The sequence below is a fragment of the Garra rufa genome, chromosome 7 (assembly GCF_049309525.1).
Source record: "Garra rufa chromosome 7, GarRuf1.0, whole genome shotgun sequence".
Taxonomy (NCBI): Eukaryota; Metazoa; Chordata; class Actinopteri; order Cypriniformes; family Cyprinidae; genus Garra; species Garra rufa.
The window spans coordinates 14947434-14966657 of NC_133367.1; the positions used below are offsets into that span (position 1 = coordinate 14947434).

A 19224-nucleotide genomic window follows, 5' to 3' on the forward strand; every position below is an offset into this window, starting at 1 on the left:
AGTCTGTGTTTTCCAGAGTATCATTTGCGCTGCACTGCTCAAGTCAGTCTAGCCAAACATGGCCAATATGGTGCTTACCGGCTGTCCTTCACTGTTTTGTGGAGGGCTTGGTTTTGCACAGTCACCTTGATGACAAAGATGAAGTTTCCTTGGTCTAGTGGTGCTATAAATGCTCCTTTCACTGTGGTTTAAAGACAACAACAGAGCCAGGTACTGGCATGCTCAGATTGCCTCAGATTTGTTCCACCTGGTTCTCCACTGATTGAAGGAGGAGGAGTTTCACCACTGAGGAGCTCCCAGGCAGTTTGTCAGCACACACACACACACACACACACACACACATACATTGCCCTCCGCTGATATTGGCACCCTTGGTAAAGATGAGCAATGGTGGCTGTAAATAATCCGCATAATTTATCCTTTTGCTCTTTCATTCAAAAAATTCAGTATATCCACTATTATTGGCAACGTCCATTCTTTATACAAAATCTCTCTCAAGCCAGCTTTATGTTGGTACTACTTCTATTCAGTTTATGTACAGGATTCAGGTCAGGGAACTGGGATGGCCATGATAGAAGCTTCATTCTGTACTCAGTGACACATTTTGTGTTGATTTTTATGTTTGTTTTGGATCATTGTTTTGGCCACTGAAACACTCCTCATTATCGTGCATTAGGATGATATAGACATTCAACCTCTTTCAGGCAGATTTGTAACATCTTGAGTTGATTGAAACTTCTTAATTATTGCCCTGATGGTGGGAATGGGGACGCCAAGGCCTTAGCTCTTGTCTTACAGTCACTCTCTATTTTGTGAAGCTTAAGAAACTTTTTCTGCACATCAAAACTACATTCTTTGGTTTTACTCCCTGTGATGGAAGATTAAGAGAATTTGGCCTTTGTTGTCGTCCTCATATATATATATATATATATATATATATTAATGTGGATATACTTCAGAGATATTTTATATATATATATATATATATATATATATATATATATATATATATATATATATATATATTAATGGGAATATACTTCAGAGATATTTTACTGGCAATAATTGTGGCCAATATTTATTTTTCAAATGAGTTTTCAAATTATTTTATTAAATATATAAAACATATATAATATTCATAGAATATTTATTTAGGAACAATTTACACATTAAAATAAAATGTTTATATATATATATATATATATATATATATATATATATATATATTTTTTTTTTTTTTTACATAAACATACACGCACACACACACACACACACACACACACACACAAAAACTTAACAGAATATTTATTTAGGAAAAAAAAATCTTGTTGTCTTCCTCGTCAGAACCCTCGATAGGGTCAGCTGGCACAACAAAAACCGACCTCTATCCATAGTAGGGATGGCGAAAACTAAAAAATTTCTTGACCGACCACCGAGCCTCATTAGCCGGTTGAAACCGGTTAACCGATTAGTTTAAAATATGGTACGCTATTTGAAATAACAGCCATTTCGAGCCGCGCCTGCAATTTCGCAACTCTGTCGCATCATCACACCGAACGCGTCTTTTAGTTCTAAAAACGCGAGGCGCACAGCACTGCCTTTTTTTTTTTTGTGACTTTTAATAAAAGAGGGTGCTGCATTTTTTTTATGTTGCTAAGCAACGACCAAAACAGCTGTCCTGTCAGTCAAATCAAAGGATTATAGCGCGAGCACTCTAAAATCTTAGTTTTATGCTGTTAAGTAAACTGTCATATTAGCAGAGACCCTAAATAATACAGCTCCGGGTTACCCACGATAGACACAAAAGGTTTCTCCTCTATTTCTTGCAGTCTCCGGACTTTTTAAGCAACCGTAAAATTCCGTCACCACAACAGAAGGCCCGCCTCTCCATTCATTCGATTGGACAATGGAAAAGAACGCGAATGACGTTGGGCGTTTTTCCCATAGATATATATACATAGATACCGCATTGGACCGCTCCAAGCACGTAGATGCGTCCGCCATATTGGAACGGTCCACTTGACGTCATTCACCATACTGTAGGTTCGCAGACCAACGGCTGTGCAGGACTGTGGCTTTTCGAAATTTCAGTGATTACTATGAGATCTGTGGGTGAATGACGTCAAGTAGACCGCAGTGAAATGGCGGATGGCTTACGTATAACGGCCCATAGAAACAGTCGCTAATGAGGCATCTACGTATATATATCTATGGTTTTTCCGCTCAGAGTTGATTTTTTTTTTCAACTTCACGCGCTCAGAGCGCTCCTGCAAAAACGCGAGGCACCTGGGGCGCATAAGCAGCGCGTAGAACGCTCACTGCCAACAGAAAACCATTCAAAAGAGGCGCCTCCAACTGCAAAAACGCGTTCGGTGTGATCGCGGCCTCTCTCTGCCGCTCTACCTCCCGCACACACACACACACACACTGCCACTCACGTCACTTTTTTTAAATCCCCTACAGCGCGAAACATGAGTCCCGCAAACGCGACGCCGAAGAGCTTGTTGTATGTAATCGTAGGACAAATGGCTCCTTAGTTTCAAATGGTTTGGGTACAAGGTGATCGCTTTGAAAATAAAGGCATTTGTCTAGGTTAGAAGCTCATTTGAAACATTGCCACGGCTCATTTGAGAAAATGACAGCTCCGAAGAGACGCCGCTTTAGTTGAGGTAGTGCTAACCAAAATAAAGAAAGATGATGATCATCATCACCTTATCGGTTACCACTGAAATATAGATGTAATGTATTTCCAAATCTAAGCCCATCTTATGCGGAATGTTGCCTAATAGACTGCAACATGATAAAACCAATGGATAAAACAGGCACCTTCAGAATGCGTAAAAGATGCACCGGCACTTTTTTTTTTAACCGACTACCGACAACTTTGACCGGTTAACGTTGATACGGTCAACCATCGGTCAAACGGTCATCGGTTAACATCCCTAATCCATAGAATTGTTGAGTAGACAGCTGCAAAAAAAGTGAAAAAGTTTCAGTATCAAACCCATGTTGATTTGTTTGTGAAAGAAAAGTGCAGATCTTCTGAAAACATATGCTATTCACATAAATTGTAAATATATAATAAGAAGTGAAAAAAAATAGCACAAAGTACTGGTGGAACCACTTTTTTTAGCAGAAATAATAAACACCGATCTATAGGTACGAAAGCTGACCAAAAGTAAAAAAAAAAATCACTGTTTATTTCTTGATCATTTCAATAAATGGTTTAAGTTTGACACTGGATTACTGTGAAGCCTGTGCAATATTCAGTGGACAAAAAAAAACAAAACAGGCATAGTATCACTTGCTTTATTATTACCTGAAAAATAGACATTCTATTACTTGAGCTGGTCTTACCTGAACGAGGCGTGTGATCAAATATGATCACAACATTTAATAGAAAATGGATTTATAATTTTGTTCAATTGTTCTTGCTTTGTTTGTAGGATCTTGAGTGCAAAATAATCACATTTCTAAAGTATGAGCTCAACAAGTTTATGAAAATTTTACAAAAAGAGCAAACACAATACTTTGTAAAGGACTTTAATGATAATAGACGTCGTATCAAAGAAGCAGCTCTTGATCTCACACTCCACTTCCTGAGAGAGATAAAGCAAGATGGAGCTGCCAATAATCTAGAAGGCAAGATATTCATAACCATCATTACAAATGTAGGAGAGAAATTTAATACTAATTTCTTTTTTTTTTTTTTATATAGATGAGTTGTTCTTCATTCATCAGCTAAAATCTAGCCTGAAGAAGAAATATCAATGTGTGTTTGAAGGAATTGCAAAACAAGGTGACTCTACACTTCTGAATAACATCTACACAGATCTTTATGTCACGCAGGGTGGTAGTGAACAGGTCAATACTGAACATGAAGTCAGACAGATTGAAGTCGCTTCCAGGCGTCATGAATCACAGGAGATACAGGTTGAATGCAAAAATTTGTTTGAAGCACCTGAACAAGACAAGGAGATCAGAACTGTTCTGACAAAAGGTGTTGCTGGCATTGGAAAATCAGTCTCTGTGCAAAAGTTTATTCTGGATTGGGCTGAAGGAAAAGAAAATCAAGACATTGGCTTCATATTTCCTCTTCCATTCAGAGAGATGAACATAAAGGAGAAAGAACCGCAAAGTTTGATAGACCTTATAACCCAGTTTTTCCCAGAGACAAAAGGACTGAACCTTGCAAGAAGAAATCAGTTAAAATTCCTGTTCATCCTTGATGGATTAGATGAATTTCGTCTTCCTCTAAACTTTGATGGTAATGAGATGTGGAGTGATGTATCAGCAGCAGCCTCTCTGGATGTTCTCCTGACAAACCTCATCAAGGGAAATCTGCTCCCTTCTGCTCTCATCTGGATCACCACCAGACCAGCAGCTGCCAGCAAGATTCCTCCTGACTGTATCGACCGGCTGACAGAGATACGAGGATTCAATGATGCACAAAAGGAAGAGTACTTCAAAAAAAGATTCACAGATGAGAATCAGGCCAGAGACATCATTGCTCAAATTAAACAATCAAAGAGCCTCTTTATAATGTGCCACATCCCAATCTTCTGCTGGATTTCAGCCACTGTCCTCCAGAACATTTTGGAGCAGAAACAAAATAATGTAAGAAGCAATCAGACTGATGACGCCTCCAACACACTACAGGAATCAAATACTGAAGACACTCCCAAGACTCTGACACAAATGTACACACATTTTCTCCACTTTCAGATCCTGCAGAGCAGACGAAAGTATGATGGAAAATATGCAGCAGATGTTTCCTGGGATAAAGACACTACACTTTCACTGGGGAAACTGGCATTTCAACAGCTGGAAAAAAACAATGTGATCTTCTATGACACAGATCTGGAAGCCTGTGGTATTGACGTCTATAAGGCATCAGTGTATTCAGGCATGTGTACCCAGATCTTTAAGGAGGAAAAAGGGATTGTTCTTGGTACCATGTACTGCTTTGTTCACTTGAGCATTCAAGAGTTCATTGCAGCCCTTTATGCACATCTGTTTCTAGACTGCAACAAAAAAAATGTGTTTGATCAAGACTCTACAGAACAGGAAACCAAAAATGAAACCATGATTGATTTGCTCAAGACTGCAGTGGACAAGGCACTCAAAAGTGATAATGGACACCTGGACCTTTTCCTTCGCTTCCTTGTCGGTTTGTCACTTCAGTCCAATCAGTTGCTCTTTCGAGGTCTGTTGACACAGCAAGATGACAATGACCAGAGCAAAAAGGAAATAGTTCAGTATATTAAGCAGAAATTAGAAGCTAATCTGTCCACTGAGAGATCCATCAATCTGTTTTACTGTCTGAATGAACTGAATGATCATACTCTTGTGAAAGAGATTCAGACCTCAGCAAAGGAAGTCTCTCATCTACTGACCTTTCACCTGCCCAGTGGTCTGCTTTGGTCTTTGTGTTGTTGACATCAGAGGAGGAGCTGGAGGAGTTTGAGCTTCAGAAATTCAAGAAATCAGACGAGTGTCTCGTAAGACTATCAGCGGTCATAAAAACCTCCAAAAGAGCACTGTAAGTTGCTTAATACATTTTGTAATTTCTTTTTTCTCTTTTTTTTTTTTGTAAATTGTTATTTGTTCCATGTTCTTTGGTGATGTTCGTGATATATATTTATATTTTTTTCTTGTAGATTGAATGATTGTGATTTAACAGACAGAAGCTGTTCAGCTTTGGCTACAGTTCTTGGATCAGATACTAATCTGAAAGAGCTGAACATGAACAATAATAACCTGCAGGATTCAGGTGTAAAGCTGCTTTGTACTGGACTGAAGAATATACAGTGTAAATTGGAGATACTTAGGTAAGCTGTGTAACAAAAGAAAAAAAAAACTCTTAACCAAAACTACAGGCATGATTTTGTTTACAATTTTTTAAGAATGTTTATCTAAATAATGCACTGTTTGATTATAATTGTACATTAAAGGACTAATGCAGTATCTTTTGTTCAAAAATATGGGCAAAATGTTAAGTGCTTCATTTAGTTTTCTTTCACTGGCAATGTCTAATTGTCATTACCAGTAGTTAAAAGAGTATACGTTTTTTTGAAAACACAGCTAGAAAACTACACTTTTAACTGTTAGTCTAAAAAGACAGTTTGAATGACTCTCACTGATTGGACAAGTCAAGCTTTAGTCAAGATATTATCTAAAACTAACAGCAACTAGCATAAGAATAGTGGGTTTATCAGCCTTACTCTCAGCACCCTCACTTACTGCAGCTATAATGAAACTGATAATTATCCTTAGTTTTTTTTTAGTTGTTGTTGTCATTGTTATTATTATTTTTATTATTATTAATTACTTCCAGCCTCAGTAAGTGTGATCTAACAGAGGAAAGCTGTTCAGCTCTCACTTCAGTTCTCAGTTTGGACTCCAGCAGTCTGAAGGAGCTTGACCTGAGCAATAATAATCTGCAGGATTCAGGGACGATGCTGATCTCTGATGGACTGAAAGAGAACTGTAAACTGGAGAAACTCAGGTGACTTTGTTTGTTAATCACAAAACTGACATCAAAAATCTGTGGTGTCACATCGCCTGTATCGGGGCAAAAGCTGTGCTCAAACATAATATAAAGATTATCTAATGATCAACTGACATGTATGCTAAAGCAAATGTGACCATAATCTGTTTTTGTCCATTGCCATTCAAAAACAAAATCTCTAGAAAAGATAGGATTATGGATGTGTAAACCATAAATGAAGCAGCACTTGCTTACCATTTGCACCAGTCTTAATCCCCACAGTTGAATTAGTAATAGAGCATCTGTAAATATAAAAAAAAAAAAAAAAATGAGCGGAGCCTTCTGTGTGCCCTCTTGACATAATTGGTTTGCTTTCTTTCATCACAGGTTCGCTAAAATGAAATGTTAATCAGAGTATCTCTCACCATGATTCTACATGGTTTAAGGGATCGTTTACCTAAAAATAAAAATGTAATGTTTATCTGCTAACCCCCAGCACATCCAGGTTATTTTTAACTCAAACCGTTGCACTCTGTCAGTCATAAAATGACAGTCAATGGGATCTTTGAGAGTCAAAAAACAGCTTTGAGAGTCAAAGAACATACACTGACAAAACCAAATTAAGCTCTGTGGCTCGTGGCGATACACTTAGGTGTTAAGACACAAAACGATTGGTCTGTGCAAGAAACTGAACAGTGCTTGGATGTGTATTTTTTTTATTTTATTTTTTTTTTTACCTCTGATTCACCACTATTTCCAATTGTCCTGACCGTATTCACAACAGCCAGCCTGTGATGTGTCGATGTGCTCTTGCATAGTTGATGCACAGGTGGAAGGCATATGTCACTCATTGTTTGCCCAATGCATAGCAACTATACAAAATGGTAATTTCTTGTCTTAATACCTCAGTGTATCATCACCAGCCACAGGGATAATTTATTTATTTTTTTGCTCAAATCCATGGATTCTATTGACATTTTGTTTACCATCAAATTCAAAAGTTTTGCTTTGTATTTGAATAAGAAACAAAATTAAAAATTCATAAGCTACTGATTTCTAGAACAACTATATTAAGCAACTGAATGTTGCATTTTTATTCCTGTTCCAGACTTTCAAACTGCCATATCACTGAAGAAGGTTATAAAGCTCTGGCTTCAGCTCTGAGATCAAACCCTTCACACCTGATAGAACTGGATCTCACAGGGAATAATCATGGACAATCAGGAGTGGAGGAGCTCAGTGATTTACTACAGAATCCAAACTGCCAACTAAAGACACTGAGGTGAGGAGACATTATGAAATTTTATAAAATGAATGATATGCAGGCATGTTATTTGTAGAAATGTTAATTCTCTTAACCTATATTGAGTTCTCTAAGGTGGATGAAAATCCAGCACTTATTCAAGTGAACATATTTATTTCTTCATCCTATTGTCCGTAGATATACTTGTTTTGCCTAAGATCTATAAAGGATTCTTGAATCCTTTTTCATTTACCCTTTAGATTTTTGGGTTCTGCTGCAGATGAAGCCTGTCAGTATGTGACTAGAATTGTGGGTAAACATCCATTATTCCTGAGAGAGCTGAATCTAAGTGGACATAAACTAGGAGACACAGGAGTGAATCAGATCGCTGCTCTACTGCAGGATAAACACTGTCAACTCAACACACTGATGTGAGTATATTATATCATTTAACATGTTACATGACTACTTGTAATGTTAAATTACTAGTCAATATTTCTGATTTGAGTGAGAGCAGTTTTTTTTTTCTCAGCATCACACAAAGCTATGTATTAAACGTTGAAACTACACAGAATTAAAAGCAGAATGAAAAAAAAGAGAGATGTAATGATTGGCCATATAATTATTTACTTTTTTCCTAAAGGGAGAGCAGTGTTTTTGTTATAGTCTTAGAAAACTCAAATAAGTGATGAATTTTGAAAAAAAAAAAAGCTGCTCTATAAACATAGAGATCTTTTTTTTTTTTTACAGACTGATAAAAAAATACTTTCTTCACAACACAACTATTCATGACTGCAAGATTTCTTATTTTGGTGCAGTGTATACTATAAAACTGTGGCAAGAGCATGTGTGATCAGTATGAGTTTTTTTCACACACAATCTTTCTTTTTAACTTTTAGTTGTGTAGTTTGTGGTATGTTTGAATGTTGGTTTATGAGACTAAAGTGAGTTATGACAATATTGAGAAGATGGTAACATTTACAATTAGGTCTTATTTGTTAACAATAGTTAATGCAATAGCTAACAAACTAACAATAGGTTATATATTTTTGTAGTATTTATTGACTGGCTCATTGCACATCAGACAAAACATGTTACTGAGAAGAAAGTGAACAACAGACCTAAACTCATTTGAACAAACCAAGGGTGACATTGACACAGAGGAGCCAGTCTTGAAGTTGGTGTGAATGGATTTAATTTTGAATAGAAAGAATATTTAGTGGTATTTAAAATTCAGTTGTAATGCAAATGATGAACGTAGATCTGAGACCTATTTGTCTCTCTTTGTATTCAGTCTGTGTGTTTGCAGTATTACAGAAGAACAGTGTTTCATTTTGACTTCAGCTCTGAAATCAAACCCATCACACCTGAGAGAGCTTGACCTCAGTGGGAATGAACTGAAAGACACAGGAGTGAATCACTTATGTGACATACTGAGGGATTCACACTGTAAACTGGAGAGATTGAGGTCACTAACATTCACATACAAGAATCAAAATCATTAAAATCACTTTTACAGGTTAAACCAAAACACTTGATAATCAGTATATTGTGAAGAACCTAAATCTACATTATTTGTTCTCTGTCTTACCAATGTAGGTTGAGATTCTGTTACATAACAGATAAAGGTTGTTTTCTTTTGAGTTCGGCCATGAAGTCAAACCCATCCCACCTGAGAGAGCTGGACCTGAGTATGAATGAACTAGGAGACTCTGGACTTGAAACCCTCAGTGATCTACTGATGAACCCACAATGCAAACTGGAAAAACTACAGTCAGTATCATTATACTGTACAGCACTTAAAAATTAATATTTAACCCTCTGGGCCTCCTCATTAAGGGGTCACACTTGGCTCCCTCGCGGTCAAAAGTGACCGAAGCCTTAAAAAGTAACTTTTTTTTTTCTTCAGGAAAATCAATTAAATATATTTTTGTTCAATAATATTTTGTAATTATTATTTAGAATTTTGAGCATTTTTTATGAATCTATGCAATATTTATACAGTTTTAATGAGCAATTTTTTCCCAGTGGAATTATATTTTATATTATATTTTTTAAATTAATTATGTATTTATTATTTTTCAATAAATACAACATTTCACATTAAAATAGAGTAAAAGCATTTAAAATCCATTTTTTTAAAGTGAAAATTGCACCATCTAGTGGCATAAAAAATAAAAACTTGTGTAATGCCATGTAAACTCCTGTATCTCCCTATATACATATATACAGGGGCTTTGGGATTCCTATTGTTTTTTTTCTTTTTACTGTTTCTTCATTTTATTAGGCTTTGCATTTAGAAATATATTCAGACATTCTAAAAGATAAATTTTGGCAAGGTTTAGATATTTTTTTGATTGGATAAATATCAGGTTTTGCATTTTTCTGCTTATTTCTGTGTGTCTGTGTGTGTGTCTGTGTGTGTGTGTGTGTGTGTGTGTGTGTGTGTGTGTGCGCGTGTGTGTGCGTGTGTGTGTCAGTTCTGTACTTTTGTTATTTTAGAGTGTCAGTCCTTGCTTGCTGAACACTTCTTTTCAGCACAGTTGCTCATTTGTAGCTTGTATTACCAAAAGATTATCTGAATTATCACATTTTTTCGTATTTCCCATTCATTTCCTATGTCGGTCATTTCTGACCGCGAAGGAGCCAAGTGTGACTATTTTTTTTTTTGACCCTTTAACATATCCGAATCATGTCACTGATTTTTTTTTGTACTCACATAGCTAATGCAACAAAAGTCACCAAGTGTCATCTCATTCTGATGAAGCTACGATTTTTAAAAATTCAAAACATAAAAGAGGCCCAGAGGGTTAAAAAAAAAAAAAAGCATACTTGACTACTGTGACAAACGTTATATGACAAACTACTATGCCCAAAATTTACAGAAGCTCTTCACTAAGATGCACATTATAAATTTGAAACACTGTTCTTTCTCTTTCTGTAATTAGTCTGTGGGGATGCAGAATTACAGAAGAACAGTTTATCGTACTGATTTCAGCTCTGAAATCAAACCTATCACACCTGAAAGAGCTGGACCTGACTGAGAATCAAATTAGAAGCACAGGAGTGAATCATTTATGTGATGTACTAAAGGATTCGCAATGTAAACTAGAGAGATTGAGGTCAGTAGCATTCACATACAACAATTAAAACGATTAAAGTCACTTTAACAATTTGTACCATGACACCTTATATTCAGTATCTTGTGAAAAGGCTAAATTCACACATTATATTTGTGATTGTATTCAGTTGTTTATTATTTTTTATATTTATATAATATTTATTTTTATATGTATAATATTTATACTTTATTATTGTGTGATATGGTGAAAGATATCGAAAAGAGCATGAAAAAATCAAAGAATAAAATAAAGTTTCTTTTATATTTTTTGCCTTCATATCTCTTTGTAGGTTGAGATACTGTGATATGATAGATGAAGATTGTTTTGATCTGACTTCAGCTGTAAAATCAAACCCATCACATTTGAGAGAGCTGGACCTAAGTTTGAATGAACTAGGAGACTCTGGATTTAAAAACATCAGTGATCTACTGATGAACCCACAATGCAAGCTGGAGAAACTACAGTTAGTATGATTATACTATGCTAACCGTACTAACACACAATTCAAATAGGAATTGTCAAACTAGCATTGCTGGATAGTAACATAATCAGATTCCAAAAAAATAAGTACTTGTTATTAATAATACATTTTATTTTTATTTGATGGCGCCTTTCAAAACAACCAAGGTCACCTCACAAGCAAATAAAAATACAAATAAATAAAGATACAAATCACTACATAAAACAAAAACACACAGTAAACAGTCCGCATATAGAAATGAGGTGCATTAAGGACTCAATAAAATATATTATAAAAAAGCCTGTATAAAAAGATGTGTCTTAAGACGTTTTTTAAAAGTCGACAGACAATCACTGTTGCGAACATCAATTATTAGATGACATTGCATTTAAAAGGCTTATTACAGTTTATAGATTGTATAATTTTTAATTACTTTATAGACTACACAATCACATAATCGTCACACACTGGCAGTAAATTGTTCAGAATGTATTGATTTGCCCTATTCTATGTACTTGAACTTGAAAGCAATCTTCCCAGTACTGCTAAATAGTAAATCATTTTAAAGTGTTTGATAACAATACTAATTGTAGATATTTAGCTGTAACAATAAAAAAAGAAATAAATGGTTTAAAAATGGAAAGAAAAAAACTGTTTTCAGAACACAGAATCATCGCGACAATAGCTATTCAATCTCTTCAGAGCCATCATGGATCTTATTAATTGTCTTTTGCTTTTCTGTCTTAAGACTGAGTAGATGCTGTTTTACAGAAGATCAGAGTTTTATCCTGACTTCAGCTCTGAAATCAAACCCATCACACCTGAGAGAACTCGACATCAGTGAGAATAAAATATACAACATAGGAATAAATCGATTATGTGATATACTGAAGGATTCACAGTGTAAACTGGAGAGACTGAGGTGAGGAACATCCACACACAAGTAAGAGAAAAGAGTTTTGGTGTTTGAAAGGTACATAATTAATATTTTGTCTCTTAATTCATTGGAGGTTGAGATGCTGTGATGTGACCGATGAAGGTTGTTCAGCTCTGACTTCAGCTTTGAAATCAAACCCATCACACCTGAGAGAACTGGACCTGAGTATGAATGAACTAGGAGACTCTGGAGTGAAAAACCTCAGTGATCTACTGATGAACCCACAATGCAAGCTGGAGAAACTATAGTTAGTATCATTATACTGTACAGCAGTGACAGTTTGAGTTAAGTTTAAAGGTGCCTTAGAATGCATTGATGCAATATTTTAAATTGTTCTCTGATATCTACATAGAAGGTATTTGACATATAAGGGTAAAAAGTCTCCAGAAACAGTTTTACAGCTCCATTTACAACCCTAGGATTTGTCCCTAGAATTAAATGGTCTGTTATTGCCTTTTTTTGGAAGGTTACTGAATAATAATGAGGAGCTCTGCTCCGATTGGCTGTCTTACATAGCTGCTCGCTTTCACACAGCTGTATGGAAACACACAGAAGAATTATATATTTTATTAGGGAGCTGGAGCCGCTATTTATATTCGGGTCATTATAACTGCCATTTTGAATGCACGATAACTTTTCAGTTTCACTTTTGAGATTGGCGATCACACGTGCTCTGTGTAAGGTTATAATAGAGCGGCAGGCCTTACCGCATTTGACAAGTTTAGATGCTGTCAGCAGTGATCAGGATCTGCAAATCATTCTCCATCATCCACAGTCATCTCTCTATTTATTTGGTAAGTGAATCCTATGTACTGCAATTTAACATTAGCTCTAGCAAGAAGCTAACCATGTCCCTTTAGTGGCTCGCCTTATTTTATTAGAACACATTATTTGTTTTCCTTGCCTTTCTGAGTACAAACACCAACCCATCCCTTCACTTAAAGGTGCCATAGAATGGAAAACTTTATTTACCTCGTCATAGTTGAATAATAACATTTCAGTACAAGACAGAGTCTCAAACAAGACCATTTCCTCCTTATATAATTCTGGTGTTTGCAAAAGACCACTGAAAAATAGGTAAATTACAACATAACACTATAGTTACGCCCCCAACATTTGCTCAGCCCAATCATCAGTAACGTCCATATATCAGTAAAATAAGGATAGCCACTGAAGGGACATGGTTAGCTTAATGCTAGCAGTAGCCTGTTACATTGCACTTACCACATAAACATAGAGATGACTGCCCTGATGATGGCGAATGATTTACAGATCCTGAGCATCACTAACATGCATTTTGTGTGGTAAGTACTCGTATCACTGCAGCATAACGTTACTCAGAGCACATGCAATCACAATAGTGAGAGTAAAATGTCACGGATTCAAATCGGCAGACTCAAGAAACCACACACATATATATATATATATATATACACACACATATATATATATATATATATATATATATATATATATATATATATATATATATATATATGACCCTCGACCACAAAACCAGACTTAAGTTGCTGGGGTATATTTGTAGCAATAGCCAAAAATACATTGTATGGGTCAAAATTATTGATTTTTCTTTTATGCCAAAAATCATAAGGAAATTAAGTAAAGATCATGCTCCATGAAATTTTTTTGTAAAATTTCTACTATAAATATATCAAAATGTAATTTTTGATTAGTAATATGCATGTTAAGAACTTAATTTGGACAACTTTAAAGGTGATTTTCTCAGTATTTTGAATTTTTTTTTGCACCCTTAGACTCTAGATTTTCTAATATATGTATCTCGGCCAAATATTGTCCTATCCTAACAAACCATACATTAATAGAAAGCTTATTTATTGAGCTTCCATATGATGTATATATCTCAGTTTTGTAAAATTCAACCTTATGACTGGTTTTGTGGTCCAGGGTCACATATATAAGTGGCTAGGGGCTCCGTAATTAAATATATATTTCCTCCATGTGCCAGTTATTGAGATGAGCAGCACTATGAAACAGCCAATCAGAGCAGAGCTCATCATTAATATTCATGAGCATTCCAAATAAGGCAATAACAGACTATTTCATCGTAAATGGACTTGTAAAACTGTTTCTGGAGATTTTTTTGCCTTTCCTATGCCACATACTGTACCTATGTAGATATCAGAGAAACATTTAAAATATTATCAATACATTCTATCACTTTGTTTTTTCACAATAGCCAGTCTGGAGATCATCTGATGAATGGGCTATGCAAATGTTTAGGGACGTAATGATCACGACTATTCCATACAGTGGTAGGTCAAAGTTTGGGACCCCTGTAAATTTTCAAAATTTTCCTTTATAAATCATTGATTGTCTGGATAAGATATTTTAGTCAAATGTATCATATAAAGTGATATATGAGAAGTAAAATAAAGTTTATATGACCTATGGAAAGTGTGCAAGAATTATTTAAACAAAATTAAGCATGTGCATAAATTTAGGCACCACAAAAGAAAAATGAACTCAATATTTTGTGCATCCTCCTTTTACAGAAATAACAGCCTCCAAACACTTTCTATAGCTTCCAGTTAGAGTCTGGATTCTGGCCGAAGGTATTTTGGACCATTCTTCTTTACAAAACATCTCCAGTTCAGTCAGGTTTGATAGTTTCCGAGCATGGACAGTCCGCTATTAATCACACCACAAATTTTAAATAATATTCAGGTCTGGGGACTGAGATGGCCATTCCAGAAAGTTATACTTTTTCCTCTGCATGAATGCCTTAGTAGATTTTGAGCAGTGTTTAGGGTAGTTGTCTTGTTGAAAGATCCAGCCCCGGCGCAACTTCAACTTTGTCACTGATTCCTGGACATTGTTCTCCAGAATCTGCTGATATTGAGTGGAATCCATGCGGCCCTCAACTTTAACAAGATTCCCAGTCCCTGCACTGGCCACACAGCCCCACAGCATGATGGAATCACCACCAAATTTGACTGTAGATAGCAAGTGTTTTTCTTGGAATGCTGTGTTGTTTTTCCGTCATGCATAACCCCCTTGTTTTGCCCAAATAACACTATTTTAGTTTCATCAGTCCATAGCACCTTATTCCAAAATGAAGCTGGCTTGTCCAAATGTGCTTTAGCATACCTCAAGGCGTGTGCAGAGAAAAGGCTTTTTCCGCATTACTCGTCCATACAGCATCTCCTTGTGTAAAGCGTGCTGAATAGTTGAACGATGCACAATGACACCATCTGCAGCAAGATGATGTTGTAGGTCTTTGGAGCTGGTCTGTGGGTTGACTGTGACTATTCTCACCATCCTGCGCCTCTGCTTATCTGAGATTTTTCTTGGTCTGCCACTTCGGGCCTTAACTAGAACTGTGCCTCTGGTCTTACAATTCCTCAGAATGTTCCTCACAGTTGAAACTGAGAGCTTAAATCTCTGAGACAGCTTTCTGTATCCTTCCCCTAAACCATGATTTTTCAACAATCATTGTTGTTAGGTCATCTGAGAATTGTTTTGAGGCTTCGATGTTGCCACTCTTTAGAGAAGATGCAAAGAGGAGAAACACTTACAATTGGCCTCCTTTAAATACTTTCTCATGATTGGATTCACTCGTGTATGGAGGTCAAGGGTCACTGAGGTTACCAAACCAATTTTGAGTTCTAATAATTAGTGCTAAAGGTATTGAAATCAATATAATGACAAGGGTGCCTAAATTTATGCTCATGCCTAATTTTGTTTGAATAATTCTTGCACATTTTCCATAAAACTTGGTTTCACTTCTCAAATATCACTGTGTTTATACAGGATTTACAAAGGAAAATGATGAAAATTTACAGGGGTGCCCAAACCAAGGCATACCACTGTAATATTCTATGTTATGTTAGGATTGACCTATTTTTCAGTGTTTTTTTGCAAACACTAGATTTATAAAAGAAGAAAACGATGGTCTTTAAGACTCATGGTGGTGTCATGTCTATGTACTGAACTGTTATTATTGAACTATGCCACGGTAAATACAGTTTTCCACTCTATGCAACCTTTAAGTTTAGTGTTTTGTTTATTTGAAGACAGCAAACTCAGGGCACATACTTTATAGCACCTAGTCAAGTGTTCCTTTTTTGGTTTGTTAAATTAATTTTCCAAGTATTTGCTGGTCTATTAGTGACTTAATGACATTTACTCATGAAGTATTTAATTCTCACACACTCAGGAATTAAACATGAGTATGAGTCGTCTTATTTTCTTTTCTTTTTGTCTTCAGTCTGCGTGGATGCAGTATTACAGAGGAACAGTGTCTCATCCTGACTTCAGCTCTGAAATCAAACCCATCACACCTGAGAGAACTGGACCTGAGTATGAATCAAATAAAAAACACAGGGGTGAATCGTTTATGTGATGTACTGAAGGACTGTAAACTGGAAAGATTGAGGTCAGTAACACTCACAGGAAACAAAATGCTTAAAGGTCCCATATTGTCAAAATCGAAATTTCCTGGCTTTTTTCATGATAACTGAGGTCTAGGGGCTATGTAACTACCATATGAGTTTCAAAATAGTCAATCCACAGTAAACTGCAAACAGCCTGCTTAAAGTAGCTGTTCATTTTCACGAGCCGCTGTGACTTCCGTAACGATGTGACGTCCGATCTACTCAGTCACCGCCCCGAGCACCAACCTCCGTCCCACCCTCCTTTTGTCACACCCCCAGACAATATCGTGTCCATAACATTGCTAAGCAACAACAACACGAAAACAAGCCGAGAAAACCCTGTTCAGTCGATAGATGTCGAAACTACATCATTGCACAGGCTTCAGAACAACGTGAATATAAGAGACCAGTGGCACGTCAACTTCAGCCTCTTTCACACGGAATCTGTGCGTGCTTTACACACAACCTATGAAGACAATGTGACGTTTGGATGTGAGATGTAATGCGACGCGTACGTTTCACTAAACTGAAACTAACCTGTTGAACAAACTGTGCTTCAGCGCCCGATCGCCGCTTCGTTCCACTTTGCACGTATTTTTTCGTCATGAAGAGTCGCATGATAACGTGCATCATCACTACAACACTGCCTTTATGGTTCTGGCTTTTGTTCACGCAGCGCTCGTTCCCGTAATTTTCCAGAATCAGCGCGCATTGTCAAAGGGGCTTTACTAAAGCAACATTTATGTAGCTTACTGCTTTCGGTGTTTGAAAAAGAAAAAACATTAATGATCATTCTGAAATATACTGTTGAGTATCAGCAGGCTAGGCTCTCTCTATTGCTCTGAGCTCGCTTACAGCATACATGACCGTAGTTACCTGTTGGTTGGCCTGGCTGTGCGTCACTCAGAAAACAACAGACCAATCAGAAGAGAGGCTCATGAATATTAATTAGATGGGCCAAAATCGACCTGTTTTTGACAGAGCTCCTAAAAAAGGAGCTGTAAAAATATATTGAGAGGGATTTTGGCACTTATACCGCAAATATATATTCTTAAGGACATCAACAACTAGAATAAACCTCCAGAAATGTGTACAATATGGGACCTTTAAAGAGGTCATCAGGTGCCACATGCACTTTTACAAACAGTTTGAACTGAAATGTGTGTTGGGAGTGTGTGTACACAACCACCCTAGAATGACAAAGATCCACCGATTAGTTTTCTTTTAATTTAGTAAAATAATTTTCATATCGAGCCATTCTCAGATGCCTATCGTTGTGGCGTCACACCAACAGAGGCCGCTCCTGTGATAGTTGATAGACACTAGTGTTTTAGCGTAGACCCGCACCAAGTGAGAAGTAAATTGTCGGCCATTGTTTCGACGCTGGATCAGAATGTCGCCTAAGCGAGTGTGGAGTACAGTTGTTGGGTATAACAGCGAATACAGCAGTCGTCATTTACTACTGACATCAGAGCCACTGAGGACACAGTAGCTGCATTTTGTTTCTGATGGGTTCATGTTTGTGCAAATGATTTCCCACCAGACTGCTTTATAAATGAGTATAAATCAGTATAAAACAGTTTTTGCTAGGAAGCTGCTGAAAAATGTATCTGTAACCATTTGTGTTCCTGCTTCATCTTAACCAGAAGAAGTGAGTGTAATTTATTTTTCTGTGAAACTTTGCTAATTGCTTTTTCTAATAATGTGTTAGACTCCAGTTCAAAATGATTGGGTTGTACAGTGTCTTCAAAGCCTTCCAAATTTGGCATTTTTCCCCAAACTATACCCTCCACTGTTGTCTAAGCAACACCCCATGTGCGTTGTGATAACACGCCCCACAGAACTGAGGGGTGGGGTGAGCAGAGGTTCATATAATTTAAAGGGCCAGGTACTGATATCGCTTGCGGAGAACAGAGGCATTTTATTACTAGGTAAAATAAGTGTTGTTTTCACTTCCATTGAGAATTGATGACCCCTTTAAAATCACTTCAATAGTCAAGGTACTTTATGCATTCTGCTGAAGAGTCTGAGAACATATTTGTGTAATTCTTAATCTAAATGATTTGTTTGTAAAATGATTTTTCCCGTTTTTTCTGTTTGTCTCTTTCTAGTCTGAATGACTGTGCTATTACAGATGTTTCTTCTTTAACTCAGCCTTTGACAAACACAACAGCACTGCAGTTTCTAAAAGAGCTTGATCTGAGAAACAATACAATACAAGACTCAGAGAAGCAGCTAATTGACGTGCTGCAAGTCTCAAACTGTGAACTGAGGTGAGTCAATTTCTTTTAAAGAAAGCTTCATTTACATATGTGACCCTGGACCACAAAACCAGTCATAAGATAAAATTTTACAAAACTGAGACGTATACATAATATGGAAGCTCAATAAATAAACTTTCTATTGATGTATAATTTGTTAGGATAGGACAATATTTGGTCGAGATACAACTATTTGAAAATCTGGAATCTGAGGGTGCAAAAAAATCTAAATACTGAGAAAATCACCTTCAAAGTTCTCCAAATTAAGTTCTTAACAATGCATATTACTAATCAAA

General features: G+C 36.5%; 1 pseudogene; it reads left to right on the plus strand.

The window, feature by feature from the left end:
• The window catches only part of LOC141337964 (NACHT, LRR and PYD domains-containing protein 3-like), a 35389-nt pseudogene that overhangs the window by 10024 nt on the left and 6141 nt on the right, over nt 1-19224 (plus strand).